Genomic DNA, 25,451 nt, shown 5'->3' on the forward strand with positions numbered 1-25,451 from the left:
CAGTGCCTCACATCGCCTGACAGAAAAAGCAAGCAAGAGGGAGGGTAGGTGGTTTACAACCAAAACCCTTCCACTTCCCTCTTAAATGTATGCATCTCGACCAAAAATGCCAACATGGAAAGAGTACAAGCACAAGACACTGGCACCATAAACAGCCGAACAATGAAGAGGCTAGCCATCACAAGGAGCCACACCACAACAACCCATACAACTCCCAAAACTTGGAGCAGAAGGGGAATTGTTCACATATGCCTCCCAGGACAAGCATGGCCAACATTACCACTCATGCGCTACCGAGTGGGTATGGAGAGAAGATGAAAATAGGACACCCTACAAACAACCCAAGGCCATTATTGAGGCAAACCCGAAAAACCAACTCAATTACCAACCCACCATTCACACGAAAAGCAAAATCCTCCACACCAAATAGGGAGGAGGTGAACAATATAACGAGGAGCCAATTTCAATGGAGCCATAAATGGCTACCCAGCCCAATCAAAATTCTCTATTCGTAACAACCGAGGGGCACGATAGCGACATAGACAAAGATGGAATTTTGGGGCTTCGATCTGGGACCGCAACAACGAAGGCTCAAAGGAGCGCCGAGAAAACTTTCAACATTCTTATCGTTGGGATGGGAAAGAGGGATAGGGATGAGCATGGCCCACATTACCACTCATGTGATGCCGAGCGCAGATGGAGAGAAGAGGAAAATCAGCCACCCTACAAATGACCCAAGGCCATCGTTCGGGCAAACCCGACAAAGCAACTCGATTACCAACCCACCTTTCACACGGAAAAAAAAAACCTGTCACTGGTATCTTTTAGAGGGGCACGAGGGGGACAAGGACGAGCCAAGGAGCCACACCACAACAACCCATACAGCACCAAGAACTTAGAGAGAAGAAGGGGAATTGTTCATGTATGCCTCCCGGGACGAGCATGGCCAACATTACCGCTCATGCGCTACCGAGTGGGGATGGAGAGATGATGAAAATCAGACACCCTACAAATGACCCAAGGCCATCATTCAGGAAAACCCAAAAACACAACTCGATTACCAACCCACCTTTCACACGGAAAGAAAACCTGTCGCTGGTATCATCTGGAGGGGCACAAGGGGACCAAGATGAACCAGGGAGCCAAACCACAACAACCCCTACAGCTCCAAGAACTTAGAGAGAAATTGTCCACATATGCCTCCCGGGACGAGCATGGGCAACATTACCGCTCATGCGCTACCGAGTGGGGATGGAGAGAAGATGAAAATCGGCCACCCTACAAATGACCCAAGGCCATCGTTCAGGCAAATGCGAAAACACAACTCGATTACCAACCCACCTTTCACACGGAAAGAAAACCTGTCGCTGGTATCATCTGGAGGGGCACGAGGGGGACCAAGACGAGCCAGGGAGCCACACCACAACACAACAACCCATACAGCTCCAAGGACTTGGAGAGCAGAAGGGGAATTGTTCACATATGCCTCCTAGGATGAGCATGGCCAACATTAAGGCTCATGCGCTACCGAGTGGGGATGGAGAGAAGATGAAAATCGGCCGCCCTACAAACAACCTAAGGCCATCATTTAGGAAAACGCAAAAACACAACTCGATTACCAACCCACCTTTCACACGGAAAGAAAACCTGTCGTTGGTATCATCTGGAGGGGCACTCGGGGACCAGGATGAGCCAGGGAGCCACACCACAACAACCGATACAGCTCCAAGAACTTGGAGAGCAAAAGGGGAATTGTTAACATATGCCTTCCGGGCCGAGCCTGGCCAACATTACCGCTCATGCGCTACCGAGTGGGGATGGAGAGAAGATGAAAATCGGCCACCCTACAAACGACCCAAGGACATCATTTAGGCAAACCCGAAAACACAACTCGATTACCAACCCACCTTTCACACGGAAAGAAAACATGTCGCTGGTATCATCTGGAGGGGCACGCAGGGACCAAGACGAGCCAAGGAGCCACACCACAACAGCCCATGCAGCTCCAAGAACTTGGAGAGAGAAAGGGAAATTGTTCACATATGCCTCCCAGGACAAGCATGGCCAACATTACCGCTCTTGTGCTACCGAGTGGGGATGGAGAGAAGATGAAAATCAGCGGCCCTACAAATGACCCAAGGCCATCATTCAGGCAAACCCAAAAACACAACTCGATTAGCAACCCACCTTTCACACGGAAAGAAAACCTGTCGCTGGTATCATCTGGAGGGGCACGCGGGGACCAAGACGAGCCAAGGAGCCACACCACAACAGCCCGTACATCTCCAAGAACTTAGAGAGCAGAAGGGGAATTGTTCACATATGCCTCCCAAGACGAGCGTGGCCAACATTACCACTCATGCGCTACCGAGTGGGGATGGAGAGAAGACGAAAATTGACAACCCTACAAATGACCCAAGGCCCTCCTTTAGGCACACGTGAAAACACAACTCGATTACCAACCCACCTTTCACACGGAAAGAAAACCTATCGCTGGTGTCATCTGGAGGGGTGCAAGGGGGACCAGGACGAGCAAGGGAGCCACACCACAAAAGCCCATACATCTCCAAGAACTTGGAAAGCAGAAGGGGAATTGTTCACATATGCCTCCCAAGACGAGCATGGCTAACATTACCACTCATGCGCTACCGAGTGGGGATGGAGAGAAGATGAAAATCGGCCACCCTACAAATGACCCAAGGCCATCGTTCAAGTAAACACAAAAACACAACGCAATTACCAACCCACCTTTCACACGGAAAGAAAACCTGTCGCTGGTATCATCTAGAGGGGCGCGAGGGGGACCAGGACGAGCAAGGGAGCCACTCCACAATAGCCCATACAGCTCCAACAACTTGGAAAGTAGAAGGGGAATTGTTCACATATGCCTCCCAAGACGAGCATGGCCAACATTATCGCTCATGCGCTACCGAGTGGGGATGGAGAGAAGATGAAAATCGGCCACCCTATAAACAACCCAAGGCCATCGTTTAGGAAAACGCAAAAAAAGAACTCAATTACCAACCCACCTTTCACACGGAAAGAAAACCTGTCACTGGTATCTTCTAGAGGGGCGCGAGGGGGACCAGGATGAGCAAGGGAGCCACACCACAACAGCCCATACAGCTCCAAGAACTTGGAAAGCAGAAGGGAAATTGTTCACATATGCCTCCCAATACGAGCATGGCCAACATTACCACTCATGTGCTACCGAGTGGGGATGGAGAGAAGATGAAAATCGGCCACCCTACAAACGACCCAAGGCCATCGTTCGGGCAAACGCGAAAACACAACTCAATTACCAACCCACCTTTCACACGGAAAGAAAACTTGTCGCTCGGATCATCTGGAATTTGCATGGGCCCCCGCACGACCAAAATGAAGCGACAAGGGAGAGCCGGGCAAACGAGCAGCACGAAAATGCACAAAGCCAACCTTGGTTCACAACTTAACATTTTTGATATGGGCTCATTGGCCTGTGCACGCCCTCGCCCAAATGAATTTGCATGGGCGCCCACACGACTGAAATGAAGTGACAAGGGAGAGTGAGGCAAATGAGATGCACGAACGTGCACAAAGCCAACCTCGGGTCACAACTTAGCATTTTTTGATATGGGCTCATTTGCCCGGGTGCGCCCTCGCCCGAATGACTCGCCCAAACGAGTTCACACGGACGCCCTCAAACGACCCGTCCGAACGACCGAAACGAAGCGACAAGGGAGAGACGGGCAAACGAGCTGCACGAGCGTGCACAAAGCCAACCTCGGGTCACAACTTAGCATTTTTGATACAGGCTCGTTCGCCCGGGCGGGTCCTTGCCCGAATGCGTTCACACAGACGCCCTCAACCGACCCACCTGAATGATTTTGTATGGGCACCCGAACGACCGAAACGAAGCGAAAAGGGAGAGCCAGACAAATGAGATGCACGAATGAGCACAAAGCCAACCTCGGGTCACAACTTAGCATTTTTTATACGGGCTCGTTCGCCCGGGCGCACCCTCGCCCGAACGAGTTCACATGGACGCCCTCAAACGACCCGCCCGAATGACCGAAACGAAGCGACAAGGGAGAGCCAGGCAAATGAGCTGCACGAACGTGCACAAAGCCAACCTCGGGTCACAACTTAGCATTTTTTATATGGGCTCGTTGGCCTGTGCACGCCCTCGCCCAAACGAATTTGCATGGGTGCCCACACGACTGAAACGAAGTGACAAGGGAGAGTCGGGCAAATGAGATGCACGAACGTGCACAAATCCAACCTCGGGTCACAACTTAGCATTTTTTGATATGGGCTCGTTCGCCCGGGTGTGCCCTCGCCCGAATGACCCGCCCGAATGAGTTCACACGGACGCCCTCAAACGACCCGTCCGAACGACCGAAACGAAGCGACAAGGGAGAGCCAGGCAAACGAGCTGCACGAATGTGCACAAAGCCAACCTCGGGTCACAACTTAGCATTTTTTATACAGGTGCGTTCGCCCGGGCGAGTCCTTGCCTGAATGAGTTCACACAGACACCCTCAACCGACCCACCCGAATGATTTTGTATGGGCACCCGAACGACCGAAACGAAGCGACAAGTGAGAGCGAGACAAATGAGATGCAAGAATGAGCACAAAGCCAACCTCGGGTCACAACTTAGCATTTTTTTATATGGGCTCGTTCGCCCGGGCGCGCCCTCGCCCGAACGAGTTCACATGGACGCCCTCAAACGACCCGCCCGAACGACCGAAACGAAGCGACAAGGGAGAGCCAGGCAAATGAGCTTCACGAATGTGCACAAAGCCAACCTCGGGTCACAACTTAGCATTTTTTGATACGGGCTCGTTCACCCGGGTGCACCCTCACCTGAATGACCCCCCGAATGAGTTCACATGGACGCCCTCAAACGACCCGGTCGAACGACAAAAACGAAGCGACAAGGGAGAGCCGGGCAAACGAGCTGCACGAATGTGTACAAAGCCAGCCTCAGGTCACAAATTAGCATTTTTGATACGGGCTCGTTCGCCCGGGAGCACCCTCGCCCGAACAACCCACACGAATGAGTTCACACGGGTGCCCTCAAATGACCCGCCCAAACGATTTTGCATTGGCGCCCGAACGACCGAAATGAAGCAACAAGGGAGAGCCGGGAAAATGAGCTGCATGAAAGTGCACAAAGCCAACCTCGGGTCACAACTTAGCATTTTTGATACGGGCTTGTTCGCTCGTGCACGCCCTCACCCAAATGACTCACCCGAACGATTTTGCATGGGCGCCCGAACGACCAAAACGAAGCGACAAGTGAGAGCCAGGAAAACGAGCTACACGAACGTGCACAAAGCCAACCTCGGGTCATAACTTAGAATTTTTTATACGGGCTCGTTCGCCCGGGTGCGCCCTCGCCTGAACGAGTTCACACGGGCGCCCTCAAATGACCCGCCCGAACGATTTTGCATGGGCGCCCGAACGACCAAAATGAAGCGACAAGTGAGAGCCAGGCAAATGAGCTGCACGAATGCGAACAAAGCCAACCTCGGGTCACAACTTAGAATTTTTGATACGGGCTTGTTCGCCCGGGCGCGTCCTCGCCCGAACGAGTTCACACGTGCACCCTCAAACGACCCGCCCGAATGATTTTGCGTGGGCGCCCGAACGACCAAAACGAAGCGACAAGGGAGAGCTGGGCAAACGAGCTGCACAAACGTGCACAAAGCTAACCTTGGGTCACAACTTAGCATTTTTGATATGGGCTCTTTTTCCCGGGCACACCCTCACCCGAACGAGTTCACACGGATGCCCTCAAACGACCCACCTGAATGACCGAAATGAAGCGACAAGGGAGATCCAAGCAAACAAGCTGCACGAACGTGCACAAAGCCAACCTCAGGTCACAACTTAGCATTTTTGATACGGGCTTGTTCGCCTGGGTGTGCCCTCGCCCGAATGACCCACCCGAACGAGTTCACATGGACGCCCTCAAACGACCCGCCCGAACGATTTTGCATGGGCGCCCGAACGACCGAAACGAAGCGTCAAGGGAGATCCGGGCAAACGAGCTGCATGAAGGTGCACAAAGCCAACCTCGGGTCACAACTTAGCATTTTTGATATGGGCTCGTTCGCCTGGGCGCACCCTCGCCTGAAAGACCCACCTGAACGAGTTCACACAGACGCCCTCAAACGACCCGCCCGAACGATTTTGCATGGGCGCTCGAACGACCGAAACGAAGCGACAAGGGAGAGCCAAGAAAACGAGCTGCACGAACTTGCACAAAGCCAACCTTGGGTGACAACTTAGCATTTTTTATACGAGCTCATTCGCCCGGGCGCGCCCTCGCTCGAACAAGTTCACACGGACGCCCTCAAACGACCCGCCCGAACGACCGAAACGAAGGGACAAGGGAGAGTCAGGCAAACGAGCTGCACGAACGTGCACAAAGCCAACCTCAGGTCACAACTTAGCATTTTGGATACGAGCTTGTTTGCCCGAGTGCGCCCTTGCCTGAATGACTCGACCGCATGAGTTCACACGGACGCCCTCAAACGACCCGCCCGAACGACCGAAACGAAGAAACAAGGGAGAGCTGGGCACAAAGCCAATGAGCTACACGAACGTGCACAAAGCCAACCTCGGGTCACAACTTAGCATTTTTGATATAGGCTCGTTTGCACGGGCGCCCCCTCGCCCGATTGACCCGCTCGAACGAGTTCACACGGACGCCCTCAAACGACCCGCCCGAACGATTTTTCATGTGCGCCCGAATGATCGAAACGAAGTGACAAGGGAGAGCTGAGCAAATGAGCTGCACGAACATGCACAAAGCCAACCTCGGGTCACAACTTAGCATTTTTTGATACGGGCTCGTTTGCCCGGGCGCACCCTCGTCCGAACGACCCGCTCAAACGAGTTCACACGAACGCCCTCGAACGACCCACTCGAACGAGTTCACATGGATGCCCTCAAACGACCCACCTGAACGAGTTCACACAGACGCCCTCAAACAACCACCTGAACGAGTTCACACGGACACCCTCAAACGACCCGCCCGAACGACCGAAACGAAGCGACAAGGGAGAGTCGGGCAATCGAGCTGCACGAATGTGCACAAAGCCAACCTCGGGTCACAACTTATCATTTTTGATACGGGCTCGTTCGCCCGAGCGTGCCGTTGCCCGAACGACCCGCCCGAATGAGTTCCATGGACACCCTCAAACGACCCGCCCGAACGATTTTGCATGGGCACTCGAACGACAGAAACGAAGCGACAAGGGAGAGCTGGGAAAACGAGCTGCACGAAGGAGCACAAAGCCAACCTCGGGTCACAACTTAGCATTTTTTATATGGGCTCATTTTCCTGGGTGCGCCCTCGCCCGAACGAGTTCACACGGATGCCCTCAAACAACCTGCCCGAACGATTTTGCATGGGTGCTCGAATGACTGAAACGAACCGACAAGGGAGATCCGGGCAAACGAGCTGCACAAACGTGTACAAAGCCAACCTCGGGTCACAACTTAGCATTTTTTGATATGGGCTCGTTCGCCCAGGCGCGCCCTCGCCCGAACGACCTGCCCAAACGAGTTCACACAGACGCCCTCAAACGACCTACCCAAATGACCGAAACGAAGCGACAAGGGAGAGCCGGGTAAACGAGCTGCACGAACATGCACAAATCCAACCTCGGGTCACAACTTAGCATTTTTGATACGGGCTCGTTCGCCCGGGCATGCCCTCGCCCGAACGAGTTCACACGGACGCCCTCAAACGACCCGCCTGAACGATTTTGCATGGGCGCCCGAACGACCGAAACGAAGCGACAAGGGAGAGCCAGGAAAACGAGCTGCATGAACATTCACAAAGCCAACCTCGGGTCACAACTTAGCATTTTTGATACAGGCTCGTTCGCCTGGGCGCGCCCTCACCCGAACAACCCACCCGAACGAGTTCACATGGACGCCCTCAAATGACCCACCCGAACGATTTTGCATGTGCACCCAAACGACCGAAACGAAGTGACAAGGGAGAGCCAGGAAAACGAGCTGCACGAACAAGCACAAAGCCAACCTCGGGTCACAACTTAGCATTTTTTGATAAGGGCTCGTTCACCCAGGCGCACCCTCGTCCGAACGACCCGCCCGAACGAGTTCACATGGACGCCCTCGAACGACCCGCCCGAACGAATTCACACGGACGCCCTCCAACGACCCGCCCGAACGAGTTCACACAGACGCCCTCAAATGACCCGCCCGATCGAGTTCACACGGATGCCCTCAAACGACCCGCCCGAACGACCGAAACGAAGCAATAAGGGAGAGCCGAGCAAATGAGCTGCATGAATGTGCACAAAGCCAACCACGGGTCACAACTTAGCATTTTTAATACGGGCTCGTTCGCCCGGGTGTGACCTCGCCTGAACGACCCACTCGAACGAGTTCACACGTACGCCCTCAAATGAACCGCCCAAACGAGTTCACACAGACGCCCTCAAACAACCCACCCGAACGAGTTCACACGGACTCCCTCAAACGACCCACCCGAACGACCGAAACGAAGCGACAAGGGAGAGCCGGGTAAACGAGCTGCACGAACGTGCAAAAGCCAACCTCGGCTCACAACTTCCCGAATAACCTGACCAAACGATTTCACATGGACGCCCTCAAATGACCCGACCGAACGAGTTCACACGGACGCCCTCAAACGACTCGCCCGAACGAGTTTGCACGAACGCCCTCGCCCGACCCACCTAAATGGGTTTGCATGGACGCCCTCGCCTGACCCCCCCGAATGACCCACCCGAACAGGTTTGCACTGACGCCCTTGCACGACCCACCCGAACGACCCGCCCGAACCGGTTTGCACGGACACCCTCGCCCTACCCACCTGAAAATTTTGCACGGACGGCCTCGCCCGACCCGCCCGAACGAGTTTACACGGGCGCCCTCAAACGACCTGCCCAAACGAGTTTACATGGCAAACGACCTGCCCGAACGAGTGTTTACACGGCAAACGAGTTTACATGGGCTCCGACACACAACCATAACGAAGTCACAAGGGAGATTCAAGCAAACAGGTAGCATGATCGTGCACAAATCCCACCCCCGTTCACAACTTACCATTTTTTATATGGCCACGTGTGCCTTGGGCGCCGTCACACGACATGACATGACACGACCTGACCCATTTGCACGGGCACCCACACACGACACGTCCCGACCTACCCAAACGAAATTTGGGGTTTCCATGGGCGCACGACCTGAACGAAATTTTGGGGTTTCCGTGGACGCACGACCCGAACGAAGGCACGAGGGAGCATCAGGCAAACGGGTCACACGGATGTGCAGAAGACACACGGGCGGTCACGGCTTAGCATTTTTGGCACGGCCACGTGTGCCCCGGCACCCACACACAACACGACACGGCCCGACCGGCCTTGTGCGAGCCGAGCCGACCCGCCCGAACGCGTTTGCATGGGCACCCACACATGACATGACACGACCCGACCCGAACAAAATTTGGGGTTTCCTTGTATGCACAACCCGAATGAAATTTGGGGTTTCCATGGGTGCGCGACCCGAACGAAGGCACAAGGCAGCATCGAGTAAACGGGCCGTACGAACATGTAGAAGGCACACGGGGGTCATGACTTAGCATTTTTGACACTGCCATGTGTGCCCAAGCATCCACGCACGACACGACCCGACCCGAACGAAGGCACGACGCAGCGTCGGGAAAACGGGTCGCGCGAACGTGCAGGAGGCACACGGGTGGTCATGCCCTAACATTTTTTGCACGGCCACATGTTCCTGAGCACCCACGCACGACATGGCACGACCCGACCCGACTCGACTCGCCCGAACGTGTTTGCACGAGCACCCACACACGACACGACATGAGTCGCCCGAACAAAATTTGGGGTTTCCATGTCTGCACAGCTCGAACGAAATTTGGGGTTTCCATGGGTGCACGACCTGAACGAAGGCCCGAGGGAGCGTTGGGTAAACGGGCCGCATGAATGTGCAGAAGACACACGGGCGGTGACGACTTAGAATTTTTGGCATGGCCACATGTGCCGGGGCACCCACACACGGCACGGCACGACCCGACCCGCCCTGGGCGAGCCGACCCGAATCGCCCGAACGAAATTTGGGGTTTCCATGGGTGCACGACCCAAACAAAGAAGGCACACGAGTGGTCATGACTTGGCATTTTCAGCACGCCCACGTGTGCCCGCGCACCCCCACACACGGCACGGCACGGGATGACCCAGCCCGCCCGAAGAAAATTTGGGGTTTGAACGAGTGCACGACCCGAACGAAGGCACGAGGGTAGGAATATCTTTGACTCTAATACATAAATATACCTGGGGTAACATTCCCTTAAGATCTTCAACATTTTATTTTGATTCTTTATAACACTTTAACATGTGCTAGGCCTATTTCAATGAGCAAGAAACTCAATGACAAATATAATATAATATATATATATATATATATATATTTATTTATTTATTTATTTTCTTGAATAAATAAAAATATCAAAAGTACATTTATGAAGACCAAACCCAGTTACACTTTCTTCAACACCCCCTCTTAACTAGGGAGGTATTCATAAATCATTACAAGGTGTTTGGCTATTTTTCAATCTTGAATAATTCACATAAGAGAAATCGGATTGGCAACCCATCTGTTATAGCATCATATTAGCCAACATTGTTCATAGCAAGGCCTTGACTAACAACTTTATCTCTCATAATACCAGAGCACAATGTTGGCGAGGCCAATGGCTTATAAACACCTTAGTCATTGTCTCTAAAGGTACATACCCACCCAGGTGTTCCCTGAGTATGACCTTCCAGGACAATTCTTGTCTTGGGTGCCCTACACATCCTCAAAGAGCATCAGATGCCAAATGATTGTCCAATCCTCCCATTATTTCTTGCCAAGTGAAGACAAGAATGTTGTGTCTATCTCTTCCCCTTGATTGGGGAAGACATGCCCAAGTTTCCGCTGACAAGGAATTTTCCCAAGCTCCTTTGTAGTTGGGAACTTGTTAGAACTCCCTCTTAGCTAGGGACTAGTCCATTCATCAACAACGTCTTCTTCGTGGGTCCTTCAGCTGCTTGATCTCCTTCTTTCCATCGATGTCATGAAGTCTTTTTTGTGGAGGTGAATCCTCTTTGCGGACAGAGACGATCCCTACTAGCCCAGACCGGGTCTAGCAACAATCAAACAATGTTATCACGCAAGTTCCTAATTGCAAATTAAAAGTGGATGATGAGAACCTACTTGGATTCCAATGCTAATATTCGTAGTAGAGATGTCACTCTCGTTCCTTTGCCTCGGCTGGCCACGATCCCCATGATCTCCGTGATTGGACACCTGCACATGCAAAGAACAACGCAAATACAAGCATAAAATCCAATAGATGCAATTATATATCAATCAGAAAAGATATAACTCAACATCAATCATAGGACAATGGGAGTGGAACCATAATGATAGTCATCTATTATTGATAAATAACAAAGAAGAATACAACCATAGTTCTGACGTCAAATCCTCCTTTGGCTGGGTAGTCAGCTACACAAGTCTTGCAAAGCTTGTTGGGATGGGAACAAGCCTCTCTCTCTTGGGTGACAAGAATATCCTTACTTAGATTTGGCCTTATGGATGCAAAGAAGGCTCTTGCAGCTTCAAACCCTTGAACTCCTGGTATTCTCTATCACTATGTTGGAACTAGAACTAGCTTGCTCAAGGCATAGAGACAAGCTTTTATAGATAGAGAGGAAAGAGATAGGATCAACCACATTATTCATGGGATTGGCTTTATCACTTAGAAACTTCCATGAAAGGTGGAAAACCACTTCCCTTCTATGGAGATTCGAAGCCAAACCATCCTAGCTCAACATAGATTCAGTTGGTGGATGGGTTAAGGAGAACCTTCAGAAGCTTGTTCGTTGAAAACTTTACTCAATTCGGTTGGCGCGAGTGCAACTCTCAGACAGAGCGCCAATGGCATGCCCTCTTTAGAGGATTTCCCCCATTGGCGCGAGCAATACACTATGTACCCGCGTTAATGCAAAAAGAGTTTTTTCATGGGTATTATGCAGGAGATGTCTTCAGGGCATATGAAGCTCATACTTAGAGGAATATGATGCAAGTGGTTTCAGGTCATGTCACTTCTCATAGGTGCCGGAATGAGTCCTCCAATGTGCGGGTGAGGGGTAACAGGGACGGTGACAAATGGTGACAAATTTTGTGTAATAGATGCCCCCTAAAGCATGAGGCCCGAGAGAGAGGGGTGAAATGCTTTACAAGAACATGCGTAACAGAAAACACGACCGCCGGAGAACCTGCGAAAAGAAGTACAAATGATATCTCAAATACATGATATATGTGGTATGGGCGCAACCATCCATAACAGAGTACATAACAATCTAGATCCAAGGTATGGGCGCAGCCATCCAGTGAGGATCGGTAAATAGACTTAGGCATGGTCACAGCCATCCAGTGAATGAGTCATGTAATGATCATAATAAGCCACAAATCATAGCCTAGATTCCAGTAGACAAAATCCAGGGTCTTGCGCTCCATCTCGACCCGAACAGAGTACAAGTCCAAGCATGTGAATACATGAGTTGAAGTTGAACATGCATGAACATCGTCTGATTACCAGCCAATAGTGAAAACTATTAACAGACGCGAGAGGTACCACCAATAATGACAATGGCCCTCAAGGTACTATAGGTACAATCTACGGCGTGCAAATGAGTGAGCTGGCGTCGAACACCCGTAGAATCATTCGATCGGAGGCCAATGATGAGAACCTCTCGTCGAACACGAAGAACCTGCCATTGAGGCATGCAGGCTCCAAGGCACCGGAAGGGAGTCTCTAGATCAGCTTCCTAGATAATGAGTTGAAGTCGACAGGAAGTGACCTTGATCAAAGGTGGGCCATAGTGTTTCCCACATCATTGACACGAGACAGAGGAAGAATGTTGTGGTGAATCAAAATTATGTGAGGTATCAGAGGGAGGTTGTTATTCTGCATAGGTCAACTTCTCTTGAACATATCGGCGGCACGACAGTGGACTTGGCAGTATTTGACATCAAATGAGCAGAGGTCATGGTGACAAGGTAAGGAGCAGATGAGAGGTCAAATAGGATAACCCAAACCCACGGAGGCTAATGTAAAACAAGATGAGATGTTCCCACCCAGACACAAATGCATACAAGTGCCATGTTCAAGAGCGACATACTGCCGATACGACAATAATTATGGGTCCATTTTCCCCACCATTTCTGGCGAGTACCCCAGTTATTTTTAACAAGCTTGACGGGGATAGCATATGCTTGTAAGGCATCATCACGACAGAATCCGATGTCATTATGTTTTAACGAGTCTGACGGAGGAAGAACTCGGCGCCTTTTCTTGTTTAGAGAGTCTGAAAAGACAACAGAAAAGAAAACTCCAGGGGGTCCTTTTTCGTAAAGTTGTGTATCCCGAGCCCGAAAAAGTATAAAACAATGCTCGAAAGAACCGCCTGACCATTACGATCGAGGAGTACTTTTCATATATAGTGACATCGACCTGAAAAATTAAAAAAGCGATCAACATCACGTCATTTCATAACCATTAACGAACCTGAAATGACAAGGGTCCGACGATCTTTTCGTTTTTACATGGTTGGAAAAGAGTTTAAAGACGACCGCCTCTTATTTACGTTTAACGAGTCAAGAGGGATAACTCGGCGATCTTTTCATGTTTAGCGAGTCAGAAAAGAGCTGAAAGATGACTCCACAGTGACTTTTTCGTGTATTTACCAAGTCCGAAAAAGTATAAAATACAACTCGTTTCACCATCGACGTTGTGTAAAAGACCTGTCGCTGCACAAGAAGCAAGCGTAAAATCCATCTTCGACCAAAAATATATTAAAATTTTCAAAAAACAACTTTTTAAACCTAAGTACAAGTCAAAAAGTTTATAAATATGGTGAAAATGTAAAAAATAAAATTACTTTTACTTTTTACCTCTTGAATAGTAGCAGTGGTTAGTTTGGGGAGTGAACTTCGGACAGTGATTACAGCCAATCCGTGCAACCATTCGAGATTTCACCAGTTCCAGGTAAGAGGCGCTTCCCTTAGCTCCATTTTCATACCCTTTTTATGCATTTTGTTCCCTGAATGAGCCTCCGCAAGGAGGATTTTAAAATTTAGGCCCGCGCCCCATTGGCACGGGTATCCGGCACGGATCCGCGCCAATGGGGTGATTTGCCCAAAGGTGCCGCACCATTGGCGCGACCGTTTTAGAAACAGTCGCGCCAACTGCGCGACCTAATTTTTACCTTGAATTTGCCCATTATTTTTTAAATTTGTCTCGTTTGTAAGTTTACCAGTGTTCTAATAATGATTTATTCATCCTTGTGGGTGCAGGAAACAAGCAAAAATGGTGGTGGAATGGAAAGAATGGGAACATGATGCTGTGGACGCCTTGGCCATCAAGGATGAGGGATGTATGAATGCTTTGAGAGACTGTGGTCTCAAGAAGTTCTTCCGCACATCTTATCTACATGCTCAGCCCGAGTTATTACAGTTGATAGTTGATGCTTGGGATGTTGATGACCAAGTATTTTGCTTACGGGACCAAACCTTAGAGCTGGACGTATCTGATGTGTATTTCATTACTCAGCTGTCACAGAGAGGGGTGTGTCCTATTTTGACCAGAAGCAGACCTTCCGGAGAGAAGATAGGTGAAGTGAAGGCCTGAGTGTGTCCAGAGGCCCAATTTGGGAGAAACAGTGCCAAGGTGGATATCGCCACCATCCGGGACTTGGTTCTTAAGGTGATACTGTTCACCATCACGCGTGCAGCTGGGGTACAGGTACCCCATGAGGTGAGCAAGAATCATTTGTTACTAGCTACAGAATGCCTCAGCCCCACCATCTTTGACTGGGCTACAGCGGTGACTACCAATATCAAAAGGCAGCTTACAAAGTGTAAGTGTGGAGGAGTGAAACAGTTCGGGTATGGCTCGATTGTGGTGTCGTTCTTCTTGGAATGATTACCCCTCTTTCAGATCCAGGGAGCTGTAGTGGCTGATCCATTGCCACGAGATCCTAGGATGGCTCGCTGGCCAGCATTGATGCCCAGAGGAGGAGGGGGCCAGCAGATGTCTTGGCGGCCCTAATTATTCATATGGCTCCGTCGTCAGCTGATCGTGGTAGAGGATTGGCCATACACGGGGACTAATTTCATGGGGGATCCAGACCTCCCACTGCCAGAGGGAGAGGAATGGGATGAGGAGTTGGGTATGATCTCTTCGTTTTTTTTTATGTTTTATGTATTTTCATTTTTTTTTGTCAATACATGCATGTTCTGATGACAGTCATATGCATATGCAGATATAGGCCCAGAGCGACCAGCCGGCTTGTCTCTTATAGTGTGGAGGGGCCAACTCGCAGTTGACCCTCAGGCAAGGGGTGCCATGGGGGAAGAGTTGGTGCAGAATCTCAAGGGACTCACCCGAGGGATTCCGGGTTATGCTAGATTGGCGGACGTGCCTTTTGCATACCAGAGGCACACAGTGGGGGTGCCGACTCGCATCCATCATCTGTTGAGACGCTTGGTGCGCGCGGTGATGTGATATCATGAGCACCACTGCGACTAGACTTCTAGGCTTCTTTTATGCATATTTTTTTGAGGGACATGTCGTCCCGGGATGTATCAGGATGAACATGTATTATTTTTTGAACTATGTAATGCACACGGTGCAAACGTTGCGACACACATATATATATATACATATGCCTATGGTTTATTATTGTGCTTTTATGTGCTTTCTTGTATAATGTTTTGATTATAAATTATGCAAATGTCTATCTAATACATGATTAGCCAATGCATTAGATAATGTGTTTAATCGTCGTGGGATATGTTGATATGTGATAAAGTCAAAATTCCTTTCTAACAATTTAACACATAAGTACAACCTTAAAATGTGACAGTCTCTGACGGAATATCGCCCATTGAGATGATGGACGACAAGCTGAGAGTCTAGGTTAACAACCAATGTACGAATACCGAGATTAATCGCCTCGGCTAATAATTCAATAACAGCGCTATATTCAGCAACATTGTTTGTAGTACAGCCTAAACACACGCCTTGAAGATCTATCAACTCACTGTGAGGATCGTAGATCACCCACGCTGCAGAGGACAAATTGCGAGTGCTACGGTAGGCACCATCAGCGAAACCAACATAAGGTGCACCCGACATCTGCACAAGGAGAAAAAACACAATAAGAGGCAATCACGCCTTCACACCAAGCCAAAAACATGAAAACACACACACACACACACGCATGTATAAATCGAAGTGCATGAATCATGCATAGTACTTTTTCAAGTACAGCCCATTGCGGGGCTTATCAAGAGGATTACCTTCGTAGTCAACTAGCTCATATGCCCCTTTCTACAACACTTTCTTTACAATATAAGGGCCTAGCCACATGGGCTCGAGTTTTCCTGCCCCCAGCTTGTCATTTGCTTGGTCGTATAGCAGGACTAGATCTCCATCAACAAAGGAACGAGGATGGATGGTATGGTCGAAGTGAGTTTTGACTCTCTTCTTTTGAGCTTCGATGGCTAGAAAGGCTAGGCGACGGGTCTTGTCCAACCGTTCTAGATAAAGAAGTCGTTCGTCTACCGGAGTAGTGTTGGGAAGAAACTCGATGGCTATTTTCAACAAAGGAATTTCACATTCTATAGGAAGGGTAGCCTCCAGTCCGTAAACTAGTTGAAATGGAGTGAAACCGATGGCATTCTTCACAGAGGTTCGGTAGGTCCACAAGGCGGGAAACAACATCAGATGCCAATTAGACTTATGCATGTCAACAGTACGTTGAAGCATCGTAACCAAAATCTTGTTAACGACTTCAACCTGGCCGTTAGACTGAGGATAGTATGGGGTCTAATTATCATGTCGTAAGCCTAGTTGGGTTGTCAGCTCGGTCATCATGTGATTACGGAAATGCTTTTCGTGATCCGTGACGATGGCCTGCGGAACTCCGAACCGTGTAATAACATGATTGAACAAAAACTGCGTCGTTGTATGACCATCTTGAGTTAATGTGGGCATCGCCTCGGCCCATTTTGTAAAGTAATCGACGACAATAATAATAAACCCATGCCCCCCGGCTGAGCGAGGCTTACAGGTCGTATAATCAATGCCCCATTTTGCAAAAGGGCCAATGGTGACTACAGGGTGCAGTGGAGCCGGTGGTGCATGCATCTTCCGCTGGTATATCTGGCATGCATGACATGAGCGGACGGCAAGAATGCAATCCTTAAAAATGGAGGGCCAGAAATAACCAGCGCGAAGGATTTTCTGAGTTGTGGCATATCCGGACATGTGACCACCACAGGCGCCAGAGTGGCAGTCATTCAGGACTCTCTCAACTTCCTCGAGGGTTAGACATCGGCGGGGGACAGAGTCAACACTGAGACAGTACAGGGTGTCCCCTATGATACGATAGGGTTGACATTGATGGCGGATCCGCTGCCGAGCATCTTTGGATACAGCGGGGCGGAAAGAGGATGTATGTAAATAAACAATAATATCCCCATACTAGCGATCGAGGGTGCTGATCAGAAAAAGAGTTTCATCCGGGATATGATCTTCTGAAAGAGAGGGTGCAGAAGGAGATGGAAAAGAACAAAGTAACTCAGCAAAGACTAGGGACTTCTTAGACTTGGCAGCAGTAAATTCCAAGTCAAACTCTTGGAGGATGACGATCGTGGGTCGGATAGTCGTCTCAGTGCTAGGTCTTTCGATGTGGAGTGGACTAGAACTGGACGGAGGAGCACTGGAGGAGACCTCAGGCTCTTTCCCGGCATGAGATGGATATTATTTTTCTCGAGTAGTGACATGGATGGGAATCATCCCAGCCATAAATACTTGAGAGCCGAATGAAGAAGAGGGTTGCGATGGATCTGCCACCATTTGAGTTTGTTGTGAAGGGAAAGGTTCTTTAAGCACAGCAGGAGTCCCAGGAGCACCTTTCAACAATCGACTAACTTCGGACCACCTGGGGCAGTCTTTAGTGTAGTGATCCTCATCACAGATAAGACAAGGATACTTAGGTTTACGTTTGGCTCCTTCCTCGGGTGGAGGTTTAGGGGAGTCCTATTTGGGCTGTTCGGATTTATTCTTGGCTTTCCCTTTCTTTTTCCTTTTCGAGGATTTATCCGCCGTGGTGGACTAGACAGCGTTAACCTCGGAAGTGTTTCCAAAATTAGATTGACCCTGAGATGTGTTTTCACTAGAAGCATTCGGTTTTTTCTTCCCAGGGTTTGCGGATTATTTATTTGAAGATGCGTTTACAGAGCCAATAACACCGTCAACAGATGGTTTTGGCGGAGCTTTGGATGTTCTGGGTCTCGGGGTGTCTGGCAAATAATCATATAAAGTACCTGACTGAGAATATACTAAGTTGAGGTACTGAGCACGCGCGATAGCCTGCTCTTCAGTTACACAAGCTCCCATGGCGATGTCTCTTGCGATCGCAGGGACAAAGTAGGTTGTGAACCAATCGTTTAGGAGCTGATCAGGAATCCAGAACTTGATCAAGCGACAATGCCGTCTCCATTCATGTATATGATCAGATATATGCGTGGTCGTGTCTTGTTTGAGAGACGTAAGGAGATGTGTCCTTGTCTCATACCGAATGGGTAACTGAAAATGAGTTAGGAATGCCATAGCCAGCGAGTTGAAATCTTGAAATGTTCCGCGATTCAATTCAATATACCACTTAGCGGCCGAGCTGGTGAGATTCCTTTGGAAGAGGCGGAGCCGGATGGAATCATCAAGCCACGAGTTGGATGAGCACCAAAGGTGATAGGTCATGACATGGGCTTGAGGGTCCTCACCAGCTTTGCCATCGAATTTCAGGCAATCACCGGGTATCTTAGTTGGAACTGGTGGCCAATATGGATTATGAATAATGGGATCATTTGTCAATTTGGACACATTTGGCAGTTCCAATGTCGCTAAGAAAGGTAACTGAGGATTTAAGGACATCTGTGGCCATGGAAGAGAGGTAGTACCAGGGTTCCAACCAGGTGGTGGTTGCCCCCATGGACTTTGTCCGTATGGGCCTGGCCCATAAGGGTTCTGCCCATAGGGATTTTTCCCATAGGGGTTCTGTCCATAAGGATTCTGTCCATACGGATTCTGTCCATAAGGATTCTGTCCATAAGGATTTTGTCCATAAGCAGACAGCTGACCATGGGTCTGCCCCCCAGCACCCCATGGATTAGCAACTTGACTTGCAGGTGAAACTTACTGTTGTTGATAATTCTGGTAAGGAGTGACCTGCATTTGTTGATAATTTTGATAAGGGGTGAACTGAGTTTGCCCCTGGGGTTGTTGGTAACCATACAGTTGCTGAGCTCCATACTGAGCGTGGTAAGGAGGCTGCGCTTGATAAGAAGGTTGGGATTGTGACCCACCTTGCATCAGATAACCAATTTGAGTCTGGGGCCCAGAAGGATGTCCTTGAATAGGTTGAGCTTGGACCATCTGGCTGGAAGGTTGTCTTGGTTGGGTTTGGGATGGACCCGTTTGCCCAAAAGGATGAGCTTGCTGGGTACCAGGTTGTCCTTGAGCAACCGAGGGTTGTCCTTGCGGAACAGATGGTTGAGCGAGCTGGACGACCGGTTGACCTTGAGGTTGGCCAGCCTATCCAGAAGGATGACTAGGCTAGGCAGTGGGTTGGCCCTGTTGTACGTAAGGCTGCCCCCCTTACCCAGAAGGGTACCCCTGTTGGACTGTCCGTTGAACTTGCTGAATATAAGTTTGTCCTACTTGTCCAGAAGGATAACCTTGCTGGATACCAGGTTGACCTTGTTGGATGTAAGGTTGTCCTGGTTGTCCAGATGGGTAACCCTGCTGGGTACCAGGTTGCCCTGGATAACCAGAAGTTTGAGTCATATAAATAAAAGATGGACCACCAGCGGCCGAAGGTTGTCCTTGATAGGGTTGTCCTTGTAGGCCCCCAGGTTGTCCTGGGTAAGACTGGCCATAATATTGCTGCCCTTGAGGGGTTTGCATATAAGATGACTGGCCTTGGTTAGGCGGTCCCTGAAGCTGTGCAGGCCTTACTTGGCCCCCATGGAAAGTGGTGGCGTTCCAAGCAACGGATAATGGTACCGAGACCTCAACAATAGGTTGAGTAGGTAAGGGTCGAGAAGGGTAAAGATACTGACCAGTAGAATCATAATAATAGAATGGACCCTGTGCATTCGGATCCTGAACAGCTTGTCCATACTCATCATACGGCCCCCCTCCTGGGATGGGACTAGAAGAGGGTGGTGCACTTTGTGCAGGATGGACAACTTTGGGTGTGTGTGCCAGCTGGCCGCTACTCACTTGACCGTGAGGGGGACCAGCACCAGTATTCAGAGCTGAAGACGTTGTAACGGCACTAACAACCGGAGTTGAATGTGCTACACAAATAGTTGGATTCGTTGGAACTGAAGTGACAAGTGTACTGTGGACTCGTGAAACAAAATATCCCGAAGTGGGAGTGATATGGGGGTCCCACATACTCGAAGCAGGGATACTGGCACTTATATTATCCCTCAACAACTTGTAGCGTGAGGGTACTGGAGAAGTAGCTGGGATAGGAGTGTTGATATTCGACAAAACGGGTGTCTCACTCACTCTAGGAGATGTCTCATCCATGTGAGAGGTAGACATTGGAGACGAAACACCAGGGGGGGTAAAAGGAATATCGTCCTCTTCAGGCTCCCAGATGGGGTTCCAATGAATTTCGTAATCCTCGTCGTCTGGGGCACGAGAGTTGATCGGTTGGATACTCGGGATAATAGGAAGAGTATCACTCACAACTGGTACCTCAGGAGCAAAGGAAGACGGAGACCCTTGATCACTTAGAATGGGGGTCGATGGTTCAGCCAGGATGACAAACTTCAAACAAGACCTAAAGGAATCTAACGATAAGGGACCCTACTCAAACTAACGCACACAAGACCTAACCAGGTAATGTTAATCGTGGCCAAACAAATTTTAAGACGCAAGGACACAACTTGACCTTTTCATGTTTTAAGATTCGAGAAAAGGACAAAAAGGTGACTCTAGTCGCCTTCGAATGTTTTGTGAGCCCGAAGTGAAAAACTGCTCAAGTGAGCATTTTCTTTGAAGGAGTCTGAAAAGGATCAAAAGTGACTACTCTGGAGAACTAGGCAAAAGGGTTTACCAAACAAATACGTAAAACTGCATATACACCTTGGCAGTCATATGAAAACCAAGGACTTCCCGTACGGCAGTCAATCTTCCCGAATGCTATGTTCAGTGTGTTATGGCTTGTAAGGCAGCAGACACGGCTTCCTGTGGATAAAGGATGATAACCTAGTGGGGTCTCCCCTATATACGCGACGGTACGTGGGAGCTCAAGTCCATGCTAGACCACTATCGAGTCACAAAAGGAGGAATCACCCAACCGTAATGTGAAACAACAGTGACTAGGTTTAACGACGCCGGAGCACGTCTCTAGCCTAGACCTCTAAACAGTGAGCGTTATGTTCCAATGCATTTTTAAGTTAATTCAGTTCATTTTATGGTTGATCTTTGATTTAGGTTTCAATTTACAGGTCCTACTGTATGTAAGCTCTCAAAATTCCCTAAATGCAAGCTATATGCCAAAGAATATCATTTCGTTCGATGAATACTAACTACGAGAGAGTTGAGAATTTTTCAAATAAACAAAATGACCACAAACAATCAAGAACCACTCTAATGCAGATAATGGCAATAAATGAAACTTTTTTTTGTTTTAAATCACTAATCAATGAAAAGCTTCTAATTTCAATTAACTAATTCAACACAAAAGAGATTGTTCATTTTCTTTTCAATGGCAAAGTGCACTAAACAAATTTTGACAGATAATAACACCGAGTAAAAGAGACAAATTTCACTCAATGAGAACACAATCAAATCCCCAAAACACCAAGATAGTCCTTCAAACCAAGAAGAAAACACAAAGACCTCTATGAGCTATGTGATCTAAGCCCAAATGAAGCCAAGCGAAATCCAAGCGAAAAAGAAGCAAATCACTTGAATATCAATAAAAGGCTTTGACAACTACTGAGAAATTGCAAAAAGTAATCACAAAGTCGACTGGATGATCAAAGAACCCAAGACTCCTACGGAAGGCTCGATGCACAAATCCACTAGATGCCCTAGGGCTAAAATGTGAAATCGATAGAAAGGGGAAAACACCCGAAGGATGGAGGTCTAAAACCAGTCAAACAAGGATCAAACACACTCCATTAATTGAAAAAGGCATGGCAAGATACAAATCCAAGCTCAGAGGGCTTGAAAACAAGCAAACTGGAAAAGTTGACAGGCCTGGCACGACTGTCAGGCTGCAACTCATGCTTTTAAGGGATTGGCGTGGGTTGTCTTTGAGCAACATGTGCCAATTGGCGCGACTGTTAGGCTAAAAAGCGCGCTAATCAAGTTTGCTAAGTCAAAAACAAAAACAAGCAATCCAGGGCTTGAAAACAGTATCTAGGCAGACCAGGAAGCAAGAGACAACAATAAATCTAACCCTGAAAGCTATCTAAGCAACCGAACGAGAGAACAAAAGAGACAAGACTCCCCAGTAGAGTCGCCAAATTGTTGTGGAGGTGAATCCTCTCTGCGGACAGAGACGATCCCTACTAGCCTAGACCGGGTCTAGCAACAATCAAAAAATGCTATCACGCAAGTTCCTAATTGCAAATTAAAAGTGGATGATGAGAACCTACTTGGATTCCAATGCTAATATTCGTAGTAGAGATGTCGCTCTCGTTCCTTTACCTCGGCTGGCCACGATCCCCACGATCTCCGTGATTGGACACCTGCACATGCAAAGAACAACACAAATACAAGCATAAAATCCAATAGATGCAATTATATATCAATCAGAAAAGATATAACTCAACATCAATCATAGGACAATGGGAGTGGAACCATAATGATAGTCATCTATTATTGATAAATAACAAAGAAGAATACAACCATAGTTCTGCTATCAAATCCTCCTTTGGCTGGGTAGTCAGCTACACAAGTCTTGCAAAGCTTGTTGGGATGGGAACAAGCCTCTCTCTCTTGGGTGACAAGAATCTCCTTACTTAGATTTGGCCTTATGGATGCAAATAAGGCTCTTGCTGCTTCAAACTCTTGAACTCCTGGTATTCTCTATCACTATGCTGGAACTGGAACTAGCTTGCTCAAGGCATAGAGACAAGATTTTATAGATAGAGAGGAAAGAGATAGGATCAACCACATTATTCATGGGACAGTGACAAACGTGACAAATTGTTGTGTAACAGTATTTGTTTGAACTTCTTCTTGGCAGGGTACCGGCCATCGATCACTTTCCCCCCTGGTTTGTCATGTCATTTCTCCCTTCGTGGAAAGTGGCCTTCTTGATATATATCAGGTCCTTTTTGTCATCTAGCTACTCCTTTGTCACCTTGTCTATCCTTCATAACACTTATCACATGGATGCTTAGTTGTAGTCGCTTGTTCCCGTACTTTGATTTAGTGGCCCTTCATGACTTCATCGTGATATTGCTCTTCCTCATGACATATTTGTAGAGTTGAATCAGTTATCTGCACCTTAATATCCGACCGAGACGCATCGACAGCCTCCATCCACTTCCCTCCCGGCAATTTCAAGCACTCTTTAACTCTCTTTTCAAAGTCCTTTTCATCTTTCCCTCCCGGTACTTGTTCGCTATCGGTCTCTCGCCCGTATTTAGCCTTGGACGAAATTTACCACCCAATTAGGGCTGCATTCCCAAACAACCCGACTCGTCGACAACGCCTCGTGATGCGGCAGGGTCCTGGGCCGACGAGGCTGTCACCCTCTCAGGCGCCCTCTTCCAAGGGACTTGGCCCAGGTCCACCGCTGAGGACGCTTCTACAGACTACAATTCAGGCGGCACCACCGCCCGATTTTCATGCTGGGCTCTTCCCGGTTCGCTCGCCGCTACTAGGGGAATCCTTGTAAGTTTCTTTTCCTCCGCTTAATTATATGCTTAAACTCAGCGGGTGTTCTCACCTGAGCTGATGTCGCAAAGTTGGAGCTAAATCCGCCCTACCCCATGGGAGGACAAGAGAGAGCAAAGAAAGTTCGAGCGATGCCACACAAAGCTCGCATCGGCTAACGCCGACTACCCATCCAAGGGGACAAGATCACTGCTCGCCGACGCACGCCACGAAGCATCGCTTGAGGTATTTCAGCTGACCGCACCGCACGGGGCACGGACGACCAGCTCCGTTGCTCCCTAGCATATTGCAGGGAGTGCGTTTGAATGGGATGCGACGCCCAAACAGACATGCCCTCGACCGAGGCCTCGGGCGCAAATTGCGTTCAAAAACTCGATGATTCACGGGATTCTGCAATTCACACTAAGTATCGCATTTCACTACGTTCTTCATCATAACAAGAGCCGAGATATCTGTTGCCGAGAGTCGTTTCCACGTATTACCAAAGAATCAGCCACAAAACTGAATAGGGGCAACCCCCCACAACAAATGTAAGGCCAAGAGGCAAAAGGAGGAAAAACGCATGAGAGAAAGAGAAACAAAGGTGTCTAACCCCCTCACGGGGGGAGGCTCGAATAGAGGACAATCTCCCCCCAGCCCCACGCCCTCGCGAAAATGGGGGAAATGCGTGGGACAATGATTGAGAAGGACTAGGGTGGCCACCCCGGGAGCTCGCACTGCTTCTAGCCCTTCCCCGACACCAGCCCACAACAATTCCCCCTTTTCTCCGTAGAGCTAGGGACCCTAAGGAAGAGAACAGGGTAGAAAACAAAGCACAAACAAAGCACAAGCCTCCCAAGCCCCGTGCCTTCGGCAAAAGGGGGGAATTGAAGGGGACGACGATCGAGAAGGACGAGGGTGGCCACCCCGTGAGCTCGCACTGCATTTCGTCCTTCCGGAACACCAATCCACAACAATCCCACCTTTTCTCCGTAAAGCTAGGGGCCACGAGGAAGAAGGGAAGAGAACAACAAGAGAGAAATGGATATATCAACCGTGGCTACCGGCTCACAAGGGGAGGAGGCTTCAAACAGAGAACAAGCTTCCCCAACCCCGTGCCTTCACAAAAAGGGGGGAACAGCAGGGGACGACAATCGAGAAGGACTAGGGTGGCCACCCTGGGAACTCTCACTGCTTTTCGTCCTTCCCGAACACCAATCCATACCAATCCCACCTTTTCTCCGTAAAGCTAGGGGCCGAAATAAGGGAAGAAAACAACATGAAAGAAAGAGAGATATCAAACGCGTCCACCAGCTCACAGGGGGAGGCTCAAATAGGGAACAAGCTTCCCCACCCCCGTGCCTTCGCAAAAAGGGGGGGAACTGCAGGGGACGACGATCGAGAAGGACTAGGGTGG

At 49.2% G+C, this 25,451-nt stretch overlaps 1 non-coding gene across 1 annotated transcript; it reads right to left on the bottom strand.

The window, feature by feature from the left end:
• Positions 1-24,368: 24,368 nt before the first annotated feature.
• Positions 24,369-24,522, bottom strand: LOC149254534 (5.8S ribosomal RNA). Its single transcript, XR_016267999.1, has one exon. It is a non-coding gene; the product is annotated as a 5.8S ribosomal RNA (ribosomal RNA).
• Between the last annotated feature and the right edge of the window lie 929 nt (positions 24,523-25,451).

Source organism: Pinus tabuliformis, chromosome 7, assembly GCF_031772625.1.
Source record: "Pinus tabuliformis cultivar Carrire ecotype Pingquan chromosome 7, CPIR1, whole genome shotgun sequence".
Lineage (NCBI taxonomy): Eukaryota > Viridiplantae > Streptophyta > Pinopsida > Pinales > Pinaceae > Pinus > Pinus tabuliformis.